Genomic DNA, 19,187 nt, shown 5'->3' with positions numbered 1-19,187 from the left:
AGGTGGATTTCCTTCCTTCCTTCCTTCCTTCCTTCCCAAATCCAGCTGGTGGTGGGGGGGGGCGTACAGTGTGCTGTGTGGTGCTTAGCTGCCTATCAGGGTTAAACCATAACACTGTGCCTAGACTGCACAGCCTAGTTGTCCAGAAGAAAATAAACTACAGTATTATCATTCTCTTCAGTAGAAAATTTAAGTCTCAGCACTGACATAACTCCAGAGGATACATGCCAATACTGCCAACATCTCATGGAAAGAAAAAAAAATATGCATGGTAAGAAGCCACAATTCTGCTTCTAAGGGGAAAAAAAATCCCAAAACAAACAAAATAAGCAACAACAACAAAATACGTTTGAAAAATAGGGTGCATTTATTTAAACTTGGGTCATTTTTTACTTCCTTAAAACTTTTTTTTTGTGTGTGTGTGTGTGTGTGTGTGTGTGTGTGTGTGTGTTTTTTTTGTTTGGTTTTTTTTTTTTTTTGGTAAGGAGCGCCATCTGTGTGCTTTCACGCAAATGACACCACAAAGAAGAGGGATACATTTACATAAATATATGGTAATAGGAAGATGAAGATCAGGACTGGATCCATAAAACATAAGGAAACAAGGAAATAGAAGAACTGAAATTCAGAAATTTTGCCTTTGACTTACAAAGAGGGAGAAAAAATAAAGAGACAAAAGATCCCTGGCAGAATCAAAAGATCCCTGGCAGAATCTGATCCTAGAGGACATGAAAGGCAAGTCAAAAGTCCACTCCTCACTTCTGTTCAAGAACCCACAAGACACGTTTGTGGCCATACACATGTACTTTGGTATGAGTACGTGCGTGTGTATGAATTAAATCCATGCAAGAATAAATGTAAGTACGTAAAACCAAACTCATTGAGTTCATAAAAACAAACAAAAGCTACTAGCTTCCCCTTCCATAACATCTGAGCTACTAGCTTCCCCTTCCATCACATCTGAGATCAGATGTGTTAGGCAAAGAGACTGGAACAAGGAGCTGACGGAAGAATTGCAGGCTCCAAGACATGCATACATTAGAAAACATTCAGTGACAAGTTCTTGAGAATTTGCTCTTGTTAAAACATGGGAAAAAGAAAAAAAAAAAAAGTGTTCTTTCCCCAAGAGCTTCACTTTTTGAAACAGATGAGCCCTCAGTATTCAGACACTCCACTCACCATGAAATGCATACTAGGATCATTTAAATAGAAACATTAATGCACAGGAAAGATGACAAAATGCAATTACAGATGCAGGGTATAACAGTCTCATGAAAGCTAATACTAGCGTAAAGTGACATTTCCCCTTTAATTAAATTATCCTTATCTCAATCCATGAACTTTCTTGAATGCATTCAAGATGAACAAGGAAGCTTCAACACACACACTTGGAAGTCTTTTACATAGCTCTTCAGTATTTGCCCTCACAGTTGTGAAATCAGAATTTAAATGTTTTAAACAATATCTACACTCCTACAGGAAAACCAGGCAAGCAAAATGTCTTTTTACAGACCTCCATTCAGAGAACAGTAAGCCTACAAGCCCAGATACCAAGTCCGCAGAAAAACAAAAACAGATGTATCTAGGCACTAACTAAATGTATAAAATCCTGCCAATAACCTACTATGTAACACCTAATATTTTTTTAAAAAATAACTCTCAGCTCTGTGTATTTCATGCCTAGAACCTTTGCCAGTTAAGTACTCAGAATTTCCCGTACAGTCCTGAGGAAAAATATTGCAATTTTGATGTTGCATTGAACACTGAGGACTAGAATAACTTGTTCTTCACTAGAAATGTTTTGGTTGAGACAGAGTTCAGCCTCTGAGCTATGTATTCACAGAGTATTTCTGTTCCCAGCTGTTCTCATTCTCCCATAACTAAGAGCTTTGCCCACTAAAGTGTGTTTTGAGGCCAACACCAACATAGGAAGACATTTCTTAATGGTACCATCTAGACTGATCTAGACTGCAGTGCCCACAGGGGGAAGACACAAGGGGAAAGTGAACTATGGAGAGACTGGTGAGTCACCAAGAGATAGGTGATGCATTAAGGCAAGCATTTTATTATCACTGTATTTTCTTTCTTCAGCTGTCTGTAGGCAGCACAATTTCTTATGTTTCTTCTGATACAGCTGAGTATTTATTGACATTGCTCTTCCTATGCGGCCTTCTCCTATTTTTCCCTCCTCACTTCTTTTCGTTGACTTACGCACACAGGGAACATGCATGTTTCCTCAGATTTGCTTCATTTGTCGTGATTTTTTGGATTAAAAAAAGTCTGAAGAATGTCTCTCTTCAAAATCAGTCTTTTGGATGTTGTAAACCTCCCCACTACCCCTGGGAGGATATCAGATATGGCCACATGCACCAATACACTTTTACATCATCAGAGTACTGCACGGAAGGCATATAACATCCCAGAAACCTTCCAAAATAAGCAAGAAGCCCTCAAGTCTCACCCTACCTCGGTACAGGCAGATTTTTCGCAGCAGAGATGCTTTTCAGTACCATTTAAGTGTTTGTGAGTATAGAAGAAAGATTTCCAGCTTCAATTCTCACTTACTGAGAGGGAAAGGCCTAAAAATAAGAAGTGACAAGGTTTCTTGTGCTCCTCTGTTCTAATGCTTCCTCCAGTCCCCAATACACTTACAGTTCAGAGATATTTCAGGTCCATTTCCTCAAGTTCAGACAGGACCAACATACATTAGAAATCACCAACACAAAAGGATATAAGTTTGCTACAAACTGCTCCTGAGCCTTGTAGCTAAGAGAAATATCATATACAAACTCCCTCTTCACAGAGAAGGCTCCTTAAGACTAGATAGAATGTATCTGTTATTTAAGGCCTAAGTTGCAGAAATGACAGACTTAGTTATCTTTTCTTCTGAAGAACTTTCCAAGGACAGAAATATTAGGAAATACCTAGACGCAGGGAAAAGGGAAGAGAGGGAGAACCAGGAGCCAGGAAAGGCCCATACATTCAAGTAACTGATCTCCAGTTCAGATATCACAGTCTAAGTACTGTTGCTCTTTTATGAGGGGAAAAAAAGCTCTTGCGATTCATTTATTTAAAAAGGCAACACTTTAATATTGAACATCTTAAAAACACTGAAATACAAAGTTCAAGTGTTGTTTTGAAGAGGAGATTCTGCTTCTACACAAAAGCAAATTGAACATCCAAGAAATTATGAACAGTGTCCAAGAGTTTCCATAGATTTTTAGCAACTCTTATTGTAGCTCTTAAGTCCAGAGCCACATGACTCTGATATGCTTAACTGATAGAAAACAAACCCCAAACATTTCAGCATACTCCTTCACTTCGAAGGAATGCCCTTTAAGGCCTCTCAATTTACCTTAAATTGACTCTATTGACTTAATATAAAATCCTGTATAATAAGAACTAGTGTGTTATTTTTGAAGTCTGCCTTTACACACACAAAATGTGTCATATCAGATCCCAGAGGGTTTTATCTTTGCACCAGAATCTGACATCACTCTACTTTACATCACCAACAAGATGACTTGTTAAGAGTAGTAGTGTTTCCTATTCTTAAAATCTAAATCGTATTTTATTCAGTACTAACACAGATCATTTTAACAAAGCATCTTAAAAAGTGAATAAAATTTTCAAATTCAACACAGGTTCAAGAGAAATACTGGTACAGGTGCGAGCCACGAAGCTTCTTTATACATACAGTGTATTATAGTCAACTTTGCTTCACTTTTGAAGCTCAAAAGCTCTGACACTACTACTAGACTGTGTCGGGTATGACCAAGGAGGTAGAAAGGACCAACCATTCTTAAAACTCTGCTCTTACTAACCTTAAAAGGCCTCATGTTAGAGTCTTGTAGGGACAATACTTTTTCCCCCACAGATTTCACAAGATGGTGCACCTGAGCTTCAGTGTTCCTCTCCATGCAGTAATTATTTCCCCAAGTCCTACTACTACTCCCAATGAACTAAGACAACAGCATGCAGTAACAAAAGAACAAATGTTTTATAACTCTTGTTGACTTATCCTCATGAAATCTTGGGAAGCAAGGTAACCCTGAATGGTATTTTGTTTTTAAAGAAAATAATAAATCTAGTTTTAGTAGTAATGCTGGCCTTAGAATCAGTTAAGGTCACCTAAATTTAAAGCCTTACTGAATGAAAGAAGTTTTTGTAAATTATGCTGGGAATAGTGCTGCAGTTGATTTTAACCCTTTACAGATTTATATAAGTGACACACTTATATAAATTAGACTTAATAGGAGTTGCTTAAAGAATCCCTGAATATTTTATCATCAGCTTCAGCTCATTAGGAGAGGTCCAGTGACTGAAGTACATATTAAAGATGTACCATTTAGGAATCAATGCTTAAATTTAAAGCAGTATCTTGTATGTGGATGTTCCATTTAACTGCACCTTGGTGATAAAGATCTCTTGGGTTGCCCTGACAAAACACGTTGCTGGCCAACACCTCCGCATACTGCAATGAATAAATGGATTTGTTCACCTTCCATTAGATGATGTATCCTTCAAAATCTTACAGTAAGGTCAGCATCTGCAAAGGTATGACAGTTTCAAACACGTTTTCATTCAACATTACAACACAGAGAAGACAGTATAAAATGGTATTTGCATTTGTTTACATTTGACACATTCATAGCACAAAGGTGATCAAGTTGTAGAAGCTGCAGGAAATTGAGAGGTTGGGTGCTGACTGGAAGGGAGAATTTCAGAAGCAGATGACTGGGATGAGCGATGGGTACTTTCAGGGAGGAGACTGCTTGGATTAAGAAGGGGAAAAGAAAGAGATGCCATTGCAGCAGCTTGCCGTCCTAGCAGCAGTCCTAAACTATAAACATTTGAATTAATGAGATCATTGCCTGGCAGAAGTATATTTAGTTGTTTCTGAATTTGCTGCAGGACCTGCAGCTGACTTTGCTGATTCAGAAGAAGCATGTCCATATTTTCCCTCATTTTCTTCACTGTACAAAGAAAAGAGAATGTCAATGTTTGCTACGTAAAAATAATTTGCATGGCAATCTAGACACCCTTTTATACTCACACTCTTCAAAAATAAGATCTGATTGATCCATATCAAGTTTCTCTGTACCACTCCTTTGCTGTTCTTTATGCTGCTGAGATGTACGTTCAGAACAGTATGCACCTAAAAGGAAGACAGTCTGAATCAAAACCTACTTCACCATCAATTGCTAGATCAGTATTTTAAGTATGTTTTCATGCAATAAAAAGGCAGCTTAGTAACAACCCTTCCTCTCACCCATACATTAAAACTAAAACTTCACTCAAGTCACCTGATGACCCAGACTAAGCCAAACCAGAACTAAAACTAAACAGACATAGCCTCCTGAAATATTACAGACATGGGTTTTAACACATTCAAAATATGTTCACAACTGTATCTCTCACCTGCACTCCAGTAAGCTATAAAGCTTTCTTCTTGCTTCCCCCATGCACACTTTTCTCCTTTTTGGGGGGGACAGGGGAGTGAAAGCACACAGGGTAAAGAAGCAAAGTTGGAGGAATGTGGCTCTTAAGGCATCATACAGGCACTGATTAACAAAGCCTAAATCCCTTCCAATTCCCTAAGCTTAGTGTTTTGTTGATTCATCACTTCTGAAGACCTAGTGCTAGGACACCAGGCAATACTATGTATCAGGAGTAAGGTGGACTTGAGAGCTTTGCAGTCTAAGGTCCCGAGCAGCCCTCATGATAAAGTATAAAATTTCAATTCAACTTCAGCACTTGCAAGGTACTTCTTTAAATGCTGTATATAGGAAGGGGAGGAAAAAAAAAAAAAAAAAAAGGAAAAAAAAGGAAACTAAAAAACCACCATACCCATATCCAAAGCAAGGAGGGGCTAGCACTTTGTAAGGACCGGAGACCACAGTGTCCAATACATCCCGTGCAAGTTTGTACAGCTTCAAATAAAACTCAGTAGATCTTAATTCAGTTACCTGATGTGTTTTCACTGGGGGTCTCTGTCACATGAATCCCTTGACCTTTGATGAAGCCTGAATATGGACAGATGCGATTTCCACACTCAGCACACCCACAGGGCTTCTCATCCACATGGGTTCTCTGATGTTGAGACAGCACTGTACTTTCACTTTGGCTGTGTGTATCACAAGAAAAGGCTTTCTTTTTTGCATGGATTTTGCGGTGAGCAATAAGATTTGAACTACAGCCAAAGCTCTTCTCGCATTCCTCGCACTTGTATGGCTTCTCTCCTGTATGGATTCTCCTGTGCACTACCAGGCCAGCTTTTCTGTTAAATCTCTTTCCACATTCTAAACATTCAAATGTTTTTTCTCCTGTGTGGACTCTCATGTGGTTCAGGAGAGTAGTGGTCCCCTTGAAGCCTTTCCCACATTCAGTACACTTATAGGGCTTTTCATCTGTGTGTAGCATCTGCTGATTAGCAATGAGAGTCAGTTTCCTGGAGCCTCTTCTTGCTTTGTGAGCAGGTTTATTGCACGTTGCCCTCTGATGCTGTTGTAGTCTGGCTGCCGCCCAGTCTGGACTGTGGGTTTCGGGTAGCTGAAACGGTTCATTTTGCTCATGGCTTTCCAGGATATCACTTTCTCCTTCACTTTCAGTCAAAATGCAGTTCCCTGATGGAGCAAGACAGCAATCTGTTACTTCTCCTTCCCTAAGACAAGCAAGCATTTCCTTGTAAAACAAGCGAGTTTCTCAAGCCTAGCATCAACTTGCATCAAGTTCCCTTTTCACAAAGTGAAAGGGAAATTATGAAGATTGAATCAAGAAGACAAGGAATGGAGTGGCAGGAAGCAGTACATGGAAGAAGAGAAGGGTAAAATCCTGCCTTTTCTCTGCCTTCCTTTCTACATTTTCCTATTCTTCCTCCTCTCAGGAAATGGAGAAAGAAGACTACCAAAAATGAAGGACAGAAAAGGAACATGCTGAAACATCTCAGCCATCACGAAAAGCTAGTTTTATATATTCATTCCTGAGGGCAACCCAGAAGACTTCAAGCCTGCTAAGTGAATATTAAAACTCTATTTTAAACCTATGCGTTTGGGCAAGGAGGGTTCATTATGAAGTCTCCTTCACTGGGCGAAATAAAAAAGGTTTAGGTTGTTTCTCACTTTGCTTAAAGTTTTCAAGCTTCTTCAACCAGCATGAGTATTTTTCCTAATAATTGCAAAAAAAAAATATTACAATCACAAAAAAATTATTACAGGGATACTGTATATTATTGCATCAGAAGCCAAAGGAGTTACATCTTTAGTGGTAAAAAAAAAAAATAAATAAAAATAATTAACTCTATATCTAGATCTAATGACACCTACTTTTCATGTAGTGGCAAGCTAAATAAACATCACTGCAGGGAAACCTCACAGCAAACATTTAGCCATGGCCTTTTATTTCCTAAAGAAAGCAATTTATGTATTGCATAAGTGATAATGAATGAACACACAACCCACAGTTTGGCTATTTTACTCTGCTAAATTTTCTATTTACATCAGTTCAGCATTAATAGAATTATTAATTAGTAGCATCTAATGCATACTTATCCGAACTTCATTTTTATAATTATCTTAAGATGTTTACTATTAATACAAATGGAGGATTTAGAAAGGGCTTAGCAACTCTGATTTAGCATTGAAGTATTCAGTTACTTACACTATATATGCTTTAGTTTGATACCATGAGTTTTATTTTTCCTCCAACAAAAATCAGGGTATGCTCAAGGTATCACTCTGAAATGCAATTTCAGCCTATTAAAGAATTAAAGATCTTAGGTAACATGATCTTTAAGACCAAAATACTCTCTATTTACACAGCCACAAATGCCAACATCTAAATATCAGCAATAAAAGAAAGACAAAGAACGTACATGTCAGTGAAGGCATTACACCTGAGCTAGCTTTCTCTAAGAAGGATGAAGAAGCTTCTTACTTGCAGGAGCAGGTAAGGACATTTTCTCACTCGACAACCAAACAACCGGTAATTTGCAGAAGCTCATGCAGAGACCTCGGGTCGCTAACAGTGAAACAAGAACCTGAACAACACTCCATTACCATCCAGAGCCCATGCTGGGTAGGCATGCAATTCAGATGCTGCTAGGCAACTCCTTCAGACCTTCCTTAACTGAAGAAGCTTCTAGAAAGAGATGTTGGTTTCCTTCATTCCAAATTCACTATATTATTTTAAAACAGTCACCAGAAAACCACTGGGGAAAAAAAAATTAAAATAAAATAAAACAAAACAGAAACATGTAATACCAACCCCTGAACCATTTGCACCAGCCTAGCACACAATACACATCCCAGCAAGCCAGAACAGAGAGGCCTGCTGGAAAGAGGCAGCACTGGGTCCCAGACACCATTTTGCAGATCCCTAAGGTTCCCTCCACATTTTAACTAGCAGAAGGTACATCTTACCTATACAACCTGCAAAAAAACTCTTTTCATGCTTCTGGACATTAGAGAATGTGGTTTCTTCTGCTGGTTCCATCTAGAAGAAGGGAGGAGAGGTGGAGTGTGAACCCTTCCTTCACACATACAGCAGGGCAAGGGGGAAGGGTGACACAGGTGTATTGCATTTTAACTACAAACAGGCCGTCTAATGGAGCAAATCTGCATATGCTATTGACTCTTACTTTATAAATAGAGAGGACGAGGGGCTAGGAAGACCTGAAGTATGCTGCCTTGCAGGTTGGAAGATTCAATCATGAGCCAGAAAAACAAAACAAAACACGGTATATAACCTTAACACAAAGAACATCAAAACCCTTCCAGGGGCAGCAAAGGCTCTCAGCACTGTGGCCTGCTCCTCAGCCAGCCTCAACACCTCCACCTTTAGTGCTGCACCTCTGCTGGTAGCTCTCCCCGTTCCCTCAAGAACCACCCACCCCTAGCCAAAGCCCGGCGTGCGGCCGGACCCCAAACCTGCTTGCGGCCCCAGGCCCCTACCTTCACCCGCACGGAGCTTCGGGGCTGGCAGCTGGCCCCAGGGCTGCGATGTGTCAACCCCAAGCTCCCGCAGGGGCCCGAAGTGCCCGGGACACGCCGGGCCCGGCCCAGCCGCTGTCTGTAGGTTCCCGGCGCGGCTCCCCAGCCCCTACGGCCCGGCCCCTGCATGCTCTGCCCCCGGGGCGCCGCCGGGCTGGGGAGGCCGGGAGTGGGAGCGGGGCGGGGGGGAGCCCTGGCTGCTGGTGGCTCTGTCTTCAGCCAGGCGGCGGCCAACGGCCTGCCTTCCCGGCTAGCCTTCGGTAATCGCTGCTTCCTCAGGGTAAGGTGGGGCATTAGCTTCATGGCCCCACAGGTAGCCGTGGGTGCCCTCCAGTAGCTTAGTGCTTTGGCTAGCTTGTGCTCTGAGGGCATGTGGTTATTTGGGTTATCTGGCATGTTTCACCTGTCCCTTCTGATGCAGTTGCTCTGAGAGCAGGATTATTTTACTCACTGCAAGTACAGCAGAGAGCATAGGAAAGGTCTGAGCCTTGCCTGAGGTTCAACAGCATTGACCCAGGAGAAACACTTGCTTTTCGTTACAGACATATGCAGCTGGTGGGGAAGACCTGCCTCATGTATCCAGATGCAATGGACAATATGCAGCAGCTACTGGAACAGAGTGACCCTAAAACTCAAGCTAAGGAACAAGCCACTGAGGTAGTGGTCTGTCTTTCATGATGAGCAGCCCACAGAGCCACAGGAACTAACCACTGCTCAGTTCTCCTGGCAGCCTCCGTCTCCTTAAGGCATCCCCTTGCTCCTTCCTTCCACCTCTCCCTTGTCTTCATCAGGTGGGAGGAATGGATGAGCTGATGGACGTGCTGGAAGGTATCACCTGTTACTGCACTGTGTGCTCAACACCCTTTGCATAGGCTCTGCGAATTAGTCACATCTCCCCAACAGCACACACTTCCTCTGAGATATTTCTGTGTGGGTGATGTTTTCAGCCTTGTGTGTGCTGTGAATGTAATGCTGCCAACTCACAGTGGAAGGGGGTAGGAAAAGTGACTCTCTGTGGCTCTGCTTCCTTCCTTTCTTGGGTTTCCAGGCTATGGAGCCATAACCACAGCTTTTCCACAAAGCAAGACCAAGCTCAGAAAGCTGGCCTGTTCCACAGCATAAATTGCCCCATAGTTCTGCTTCCCCATTTTGTCTCCCAGAATAACACTGTGAGGTGCAATTAGTGTCTTCATAGCAGCACCCACAAGCTGTACAAACCCAAGGGAGAGCAGCTGGAAATCCCTGCTGCCTTTTCCCAAAGAAAAAGGGCTCCAGGTCCCTGCCATCTTTCCTCAGTAAATTCCAAGCCCTACAAGTGAAGGGAATGTTGCCACTCCTGCCCACACCTTGGCAATCAGCGATTTCACTGAATTTCATTTCCACGCTGTACACACAAGTCAAGAGCTCAGTGAGCAAGGTAGGCTGCATCTTTCCCATTGTCTGTGGAACCAATATATTCTCCATCCACACATTACAATAGAATATTCTGTTTGCTTTCAATGGCTACTCATTTCCAAAGGACCACTAAAGTCTGTCCAAACCGGAACATTCCCCCCCAAAAAAGTATTTCAGTTTTGTTAAAATAGTTTTTAGGAAAAAGAAAAAGTAAAACAAAACAACAGCAACAAAAATTGCTCCATAAACTCTCTTTTCAACGATTTCTGAGAGTCAAGCATAATCCCATAACTCCAAAAAAAATACGTTAAAACATCATTGTACTTGATTGCAAAGTCACAAGAGTTAAATACCAGTCTCTTCGTACCAAATCTTTTATTTGCCTCATCTTCATTGAAAAAAATAAAGGAATTTTCCTAGGAGGAGCCAGTTCACCTTGTCTGAAGACAAAGGTTCAGAGGAAGACTAGATCTATCACAAGATCCTTCTTTCCTCCTGAACAGCAGCCCTTACAGCTTCTCTTTTTGCTTCCGTTACAGCCACTCCTTTTTTCTTTCTGAAGGCCTAAGGCCTTCTAGGGGAAAAACAAAGCCACCAGTATGAAAGTAGAATCACGACTGACCTGTCAGAGAAGTGATCCAAGACTCACCTGCAAATACACCTGCCAGTGGGAAAACTTTATTATAAATTAAACATTGCCATTTTACACTTTTTAAAAAATAAAAGAAAACCTATAGTTATTTTGAAAAGCTGGATTTCCCATCTGTACCAGATGCAGCCAATTTATGGCAAATGTCCCTTTTCAGGAGTCACTTTAAGAGCGCTAATAATCATCCAAGTACAATCACAGCAGATTCTCCTGCTGTAACTACAAATGTAGAAAGTAGCAACATAAAGCTTAAAACTCCTGCAAAAAAAAACAAAACAAAACAAAACAAAACAAAACAAAACAAAAAAAAAAACACCTAGGTATTCATTTTTTACTGACATGAAACCTAAATAGAGAACAAAGACAAAAATTTGTGTCATCTTCCCCAATGAAAAGCTGAAATAGTTGCTTTTCCATCTTAGCATTGCAGAGCTACTTGGAACATGCCCAGGAACTCAGTTGCATGTCTGTCAGGTCACCAGAGGATAACAAATTCATCAGCTTGAGTATTACATATGGTTCTTTCTTTCCTAAAATGAAGAAGCAGAAATTACGGTTGAAATAATATTTCCCCTTTAAAATTCAGTGGTTCACTCTAATTTTCATTGTAATGTAGGAAAAAAAACAGCAGGTGGAGACCTACCATTGTACTATATTTACATTACAAATAGTTTCTTCATGACCCTGTACTGGTCAAAGACATAACTGTACTTTGGTATTTTACTAACACAAAATGAAGTGGTATTTTTTGCCAAAATAGTATTTTCTACACAGTAGAGTGACATTGACAGAATTCCCTCAAGTGGAGAAACACTCATACACAATAGCATGATTTATTGTGTACTTTTGACATTTTGCAATTGAAAGCCTGAATTTCAGCTTTCCAAAATTATCCAGAAAAGCCTCATCACATTTCCAAGGAAACTAAGAAATTGTCCAAAGCTCAGTTATATACAGTATGGCTGTTTGAATAATTGCAGATGACAAGAATACTTGCAAAATTGTAATGTAGGAATAATTAGAAAAGCATCAAGGGAGTTTAAGATTAGTATTAAAGCATGATTTATCACTTTTATTTTTATTCCATGCATTTTGGTTTTGGTAGTATATTGTAGATCTATTTCAAAGTTGGGTAGACCCCCCATTTTTGAGGATTTCCTGGTTTTGCAAGGAAGAATAATTAAGTGAATTTCTTAAATGCAAAGTATTTGAGTGTTGGTGAATGTAGATCATGCTTACAGGATAGGAGATATGGGAAACAGACTCAGAAAAAGTTTTCAGAAGTCATGGTGAATATCAGCAGAACATAAGCTCCAGTTGTGATGCTGTGGTGAAATAGCTAGTGTAATTCACAGAAATATAAACCATGAAACATTACATAAAACCAAAGATATTCAAAATATTCACCCCATATTTATAACTCGGGCAATTACTTCTAGCAAGCAAGAACAGATTAGCTGTTGGGTTTGAAATAAGAGTTAACACAAAAAAGTTCCTTGGCTTGTATTAAGAAACAAGTCAAACTATCACGGTCATCTTTTCTGAACTCTCCCCTGCCACCACCCCCAAAAGCAAAACACAAGAAACACAAGAAAGCAAAAACAAGCAAAACACAAGAAAGAAAACAAACAAACAAACAAACAACAAACATCCCCTGGTACTTAATTGTCTGGTACCCCACTGAAATCTATGAAAATATTCTTAAATAAAGGATGTCAGGACCTTGAAGGCTTGAGTAAACCTTTGTGGCAGGAAGAGGACACATCAAGGAGACCGACAGAGGATGAAAACACAAGAATATGGAAGTTGTACCTTCAAGAACCAAGCAGTGGGTCCTGGAGATTTTGTGGTTAGATGGGAAGTTCTCATTTGGAGCATCAGGGAGAGTTCCCAGCACCAATGGACAGGTATTTCCTTCCAGGATTGATTCCTCACCTGGCAGAAACTTTGGGACAACTAATCTGTGTGTTTTCAGCATAATACAACAGATGCTAGAGTTAATCTGACACAAACATTCTGCAAATCAATAGCATTTAATTAATTTAAGTAAGCATACAAGCTAGTAAAAATTCTCCCCAAACAAATCTTGTCATTAAACTTTAACAAAAATTTAGCAAGAGAGGTAACAACAGATAACTCTTGTGCTAATAGCTAATTGCACTCAAAAGCAGAGATTTATCAAAAGCAGAGAAAGACATTTAAATGGCTTAAAATGTGTGAAAGAGTAACAATTTCAGATGACGGCCTTTTTTAACCCACGTGGGAAACAATTCAGTTTCGTTGCAAAACCGGTCAAAACGACTGATTTGATATCCTTCAAAAGTGCCACCTCCTGGCCAATTTAGGAAACAGCGTTTCAGTCTAATGAAAGGAGAATTATTGGAAATTAGGTTTTGGTGTAGCCATCACGATGGCTTAGGAGACAAAGAATCACAGATGGAATACATGATAATGCAGTCTTACAGTCTTGTTGCGTAAGTCATTGGAGACAAGAGAATGTAGACCTTTGTAGTAGATAGTCCATATGGGTGTTGCATCACAGCATAACAACAATGAAAATGGTGCATCTGTAGGTGAAATCCCTGGGGCAAAACCCATGTCACTTTATAGTCTGGGATATGTCCTGTGAATTAAGGACTAAAACAGTCTGACTCAACAAAGCCCTGAAAAAAAAGGTAAATAGTGGCATATCCCATCTTCATTTGCACCCTCATACTGGTGCATGTAACTTACTTGCATATATAATTATGTGACATGAACCTATATGTATATAAAATGGCATTGTGCTGTTAGCATTAATCCAGCAAATGCATCTCCATTATATTACTGAAGTTGTAAGAAGGCCTCCTTCTCCACATAATGTTTCTCAAGTTTTATTCATTCCTAGATAATCACTATATTCTGGCTGAATTGGAACTGAAACAGAGGTAAAAGAATTGTTCCCGCACTAAACAGGTATTTAGGGACACCATATGAAGCTTATAGCTCACAGAATCATAATAAATGATACTTCTTTTATATTTTCCTTTCCATGTGGCTGAGAAGAATTTTTCCATACTCAGACTGCTGTTGTCCAAGTCATCCATGGAAGCACTCACACTCAAAGTTGGCTTCCTGAACCTAGATTTGTGGACAGAAAGTATCTGAATTGGAAATGGTGAAGTACTGAATTTGGATCTAAGACTATGGCCTCACACACCTGAAGAAAAAGCGTATCTTGCTTTTTTTTTTTTTTCTTTTTTTTTTTCCATCCAAGCCCTGACTGTAACTTACACTTACAAAAAAGAATTGGATTATGATAGTAAAATGCTCTTAATAAGAACACCAAGGAATCAGTAATTGCTGATTACTCTTGAGAATAAAAACAAAAAGCCACAGCAAACATCACCCTTACAGCAGGAGCTGGTTGCAGACTCCTGCAAGCAGATGGTGGCAGCAGACTCCCAGCAGAAGTGGCTGCCAACCCATTTGCAAGGGGTGAGTGTGCAGTAGCAGGAAGCAGTCAGCAAGGCAGAGGCCAACTGCAGTGGTTAGCTTTGATTAGAGCCCTTTTTATTCTCGGGACACTAATCTCTAAATAAAGAAAATCATTGGATTTTATAATGTAACTCTTAGTTAACAAACTGTGTAAAAGGGAAATTGTACAGCTCAGCAAATGTTAAACTACAGCAGGAATCCTGAGAATGTGAAAACCCTTACAATAAAGGAAAAGGGTTCTGGTGTTCCTGTTCCAGTTCGTCTAGTTTCAGCTTGTTTTTGTAGAGCTACCAAGAAAGAAAAGCATGCTGCCAAGCTTATTTGGTGTTGCCAAAATCTGTCTCCGTTTTAGCTATTGTCTGGGTCTTGACCCTTCTACTGCTCAGTGGAACTTTTGTCTTTCATAAGTAGTCATGGATAATTTTGTTGATGATTTGTGTCATATATCTATCTGGGGAAAAGTAGAACTTGTTGTGCTGTTTTAATGATATTTATTATTTTCCTATTTAAAATACAATGGGCAGTCTATCATGTTGGTTGTACAGCTCTTTATATTCAGTCTCAATCAGTAGCTATTATAAACACAGAATTGAAGCTGTGCAAGTCATTGGAGACAAGAGAATATAGACCTTTGTAGTAGATAGTCCATATGGGTGTTGCATCACAGCATAACAACAATGAAAATGGTGCATCTGCAGGTGAAATCCCTGGGGCAAAACCCATGTCACTTTATAGTCTGGGATATATCCTGTGAATTAAGGACTAAAACAATTTTATAGCTCAATAAATTGAAAACCTGGCATAATATACAACACAACTTCACTAAACTGTCCATCTAGCTTGTAGCTCTAGTGCAGATCTTTCACAAGAATGGTCAATTATTGATTTAAAGACTACACATAACAGAACAATCTCTAACATACAAAGACAGATGTTCTAGTGAAAACAAACAAACACAACAAACATATCTTATTTCAAATCCAGTTTTGTCCTGTTTAATTTCTACACAATGGCACATAATATGCCTTTGTCTGCAAAATTAAATAACCCATTCTAGTCAGAAATCTTCACATATGTAAAACTAATTTGGACAAGAACTGTATTTTTTCAACAGTCTATTAGTCTCTTATTCTGTGACAGATTTTTCCTGACTGCATACCAATTTCACAGTTTTGTTCTAAACCAGTCCCTGTTTCTCAGCATCTTCTTTTCTGTGTTGCCACCTGTATACAACAACCTTTCATTCAAGCTTACCTTGCTCAACAGCCACTCTGTGTGAATGTGCTCCATTTGCTCTTCTCTATTGGTTAACAAACCTCATGGTGATATGAGCCACATATTGCTTAAGAGGTCATTTTAATGAGCTATCTTAATCACCATCGAAAAGATCCACCTTTAAATTACTTTATTATTATTATTATTATTATATTTTATTATTTTATTATTATTATTTTATTTATTTTTAATGGCAGCCAAAGAAATGGTTTAGCACTGAATGAAGAATTTCTTGATGCAACACTTGGTTAGCAATGCTCCAGAGTACCAGCAGAGAAGATCAGCCTAAGTCAGACATACATTTCCTCTAGCCCCAAGGCTCTTGTTGTTCAGGGCTGCTGCATGAGCAGGGGGAAAGCTGGAAACTGAGAGTGACCCCAGCACAGGCTGTACCCCCAGCACCTGATCAGGGTGAGCAGAACTGTGGCAGCAACAGTCACTGGTCCCAGCTTCAGTCCAGGGATCATCAGCTAAAGTGGAGGTTAGTAGTCAGGCCCTAGGAAAACCCTGGAGGTCCAGACAATAACTGAGGGAGAGCGCTGAGCACAGGCAAGACCTCCAAAATGGCTCGTTAGGACCAGGCACACAGATGTGAGATGAAATGGGGTTTTGGAGACCATGGGGCAAAGCAGAGGTGGGTCCTGGAGGAGGTGAATCAGGGCCATCCTGCCATGACAGGCAGTAACCAAGGGAAGATGCTTAGGGAAATTGAGAGTCAGCAGTACTTATGACACTTCTACTACTCTCCCAACAACCAATTCATTTCAACATTTAAGGCAAGTCTTGAGCAGAACTGGGAGGGGAAAGCAGGTACTTAATGATGATCATGCCATTTTCTTTTCTATAACTACCCTGTTTACCTTTGAACCCATGTATACAACATTTCTTTGTGGTGATTTCTCACACCTTATACAAACTGTATGAAAAGCCAACTCCTTTGTTTGCTTTGAACATCCTCTCTACTATCTTGGTTTCATACTCCCTAGTACTTGTATTGGCAAGGATTGTGAGCTGCTGACCCCCAGCAATACTTTCCATGACACTCCATGTTCTCCATTTTGTTACTTTTTTACACATTAATCAGGCCTAATCTCTATTCTATTGGTCATCCTTGTATCCACATACATATTCATGCTTTGTGTGCTCTTTCACTGTCCAGGGATTTTATTTTTTTACTTTTTGACCTGGAACTTCCTGAGGTGGCCTCTATACTTTAAAAAGTCTTCAATACATTTTTTCCTCTTCATCTAGACGCTATTTAAACCTATGTAAACTTTTATCTCCATAATTCTACTATTTGTGAGGTGAATAAGTACATCTGTTCATTTATTTTGCTTGTTTTTAACACCGTATTGTGTTCATGTATTAAACAACTGTGCTCACTTCCTTCTTATTGCTTATGATTTTCAGTAATGTTTGTGTATTTGCACATACTTTTAAAATACCTCTGTAACTTAGCTACTATGTACTGTGTGCTTCATAGCTTCTAGAAAGGAGTAACATGTTTAAAATTTTAATGTTATGCAGGATTAAGTTGTGTGCCTCAAACAGTTTGTGACACCAACAGTCAAGCAAGCCGAAGTGATAACATCAGTGTTTTCTCTCAGATGTTAATAATCGTGTTACCATTTAAAAATATTACAAAAGATGTTTCATACATCAGTCTTACTCATTATTTTGAGCACATCAAGGAGGCAACCTCTTGTTATTCAGCCTATTTAGTTTGATAATTTTCCAACATTTACTCCCTGTCTTCTGGAAATTCCCTCAGATTACAAGATCATATATAGCAACATGATAGTTTCACAAGTATGGGGTAGCTGCTTTTCTTTCTTTGACCTGAATGTACTTAATCCTATACTGATACCTTTTTCCTTTCAAATGCTGGGAGAGCATGAGCAATGGTTCAAATACATTATTTCCACAGCCTATTGAATCCACTTTTATTCCCACTTCATTGGTTAGAATTCTTTGATTTTTCCCTCCTGACATGACTAGAAATGATGAGCCTAAAAATAGGATATTTTATATCATCTGAGATGCATAGAAGAGAAAATGTTCACTGACTCATATGCCCAAGGCTTGGTTGTACATCCTATCCGGTGACATGGATTGGTAGCCTTGTGTGCCATTTAGGATATTTGTTATGATGATGAAGATGTATGACTACTGTTACATTACATGGCATACAGCTTGTGGGTGCTTCTGAACAAGGTGGTGAGTCCCACTCTGGCCTCACAAGTTGACATCAGTGACTGGGAAATCTCCTCAGCAAATTCTTTTAGCAGTATTACCTTTGAAAATGAAAAGCATTTGCTTCTTTGCAGTCTCTCAGTTATGCTTTAATATTTCTAATACAAACAATAATAACTGTAAATTTGGTGACCTTTGCGATACATTATCAGTTGTAGGTTTAGTTTAAGATGAGAAATTCTGGCAGGAAGAACCCAAAAGATCCAAGTTCCTTGGCTCTGAGACCATGTGTTCATCTATTACAACCAATCCAGAACAAGTATCTCTGGTCAGACACCCATCCCGTGCGTCGACTTTAATAACTGAAGTACTAAAATAAAGCAGAAGATTTGGAAATATTTCAAAGTGAAAATGGAGTATATCTGCTTGTAACTTACAGAATGATCTTTGCTGAAAGGTGAAAGGAAAAAAGGGCTACTATTTAAACCATGAGAAAGATAAGACTTGCTGAAGCAAATTCTTTTATCATATTCCTCTTCTTCTTATGGGTAAAGAAAATGAGTCATGGAAGTAAAACCCATGTTTTAGAAGAATCATCCGCTAAGTACAGGCATACGTACATAAGCTTAGGTTATAATACAAAGTTTTTTTTTTTCCCTGTCTCCCCACCTCTTCCTTCCCCTCCCCTTCTAGTGAGTCCCTTCAAATAGGGACCCTTCTTTACATTTCTGGAAATTTACTCATTTCTATAAGGCAGGAAATTATGAAAGTTTCTGATATCTGTCAAAGTGTGCACTGCCTGAGACTGGGAATAAACCAAGATTAAGTTTTATTTACCTTGAGACCTGTTGATATCAAGCATCTCTCTTCCTGGATGCTGGTGCATTTTGGTATTTTTCACTGGTTTTATAACAATATGGTATGAATGAGACCTGAGACTAGGCTTCCAATCTTTGTGATTCACTGTAGCCAGAATGCTTCAGTTAGTCCTATACTCAAAAATCTTCCTCATTATTTTTATTATGTTTCTTTAGTTCAATATCCAGCTATACAAATCAGATGACCAGACACAGCTCTTCAGTGCCCCATTGCCTGCAGCCTCCAGCACTCACCTGGGGGGAAACCTGGCAGCCCCTGTCCTGGCTCTCCTATATTCAAGACCACTGTCTAAACAATCATGCACATAGCAAACAGTGGGCAGCATCAGT

This window comes from Aythya fuligula, chromosome 1 (assembly GCF_009819795.1).
Source record: "Aythya fuligula isolate bAytFul2 chromosome 1, bAytFul2.pri, whole genome shotgun sequence".
NCBI classification, from domain to species: domain Eukaryota; kingdom Metazoa; phylum Chordata; class Aves; order Anseriformes; family Anatidae; genus Aythya; species Aythya fuligula.
Note: the sequence above shows the minus strand (reverse complement) of the source record.